The sequence below is a fragment of the Ceratosolen solmsi genome, unplaced genomic scaffold (assembly GCF_000503995.2).
Source record: "Ceratosolen solmsi marchali unplaced genomic scaffold, CerSol_1.0 scaffold11, whole genome shotgun sequence".
In the NCBI taxonomy this organism is placed as follows: Eukaryota; Metazoa; Arthropoda; class Insecta; order Hymenoptera; family Agaonidae; genus Ceratosolen; species Ceratosolen solmsi.
The window spans coordinates 12,139,148-12,139,424 of record NW_011948416.1 but is presented as its reverse complement, the minus strand read 5'-3'; positions in this window follow the sequence as shown (position 1 = coordinate 12,139,424).

Genomic DNA, 277 nt, shown 5'->3' with positions numbered 1-277 from the left:
CAGCAAGCATAAAGGCTCCGAAGAGCGCAAATACAATGCGAAAAGCAAAGAAAAGCGCAGAGGACGGGGCTCCCGCTGTGTAATCTAATATCTAAACGTACAAATAGACGGGTTACCCGAACCGGCGACGGACGACGACGAGAACTGGACAACTGGGCTGTCGCTGCGTGAGTCACCGGTATGGACCTCGGGAACGCGCAGGCGCATACCAATCCCATAAACGACGTACAATAACTGAGGGGGTACTGGGTTGTGACTGGTGGGGGGGGGGGGCTCT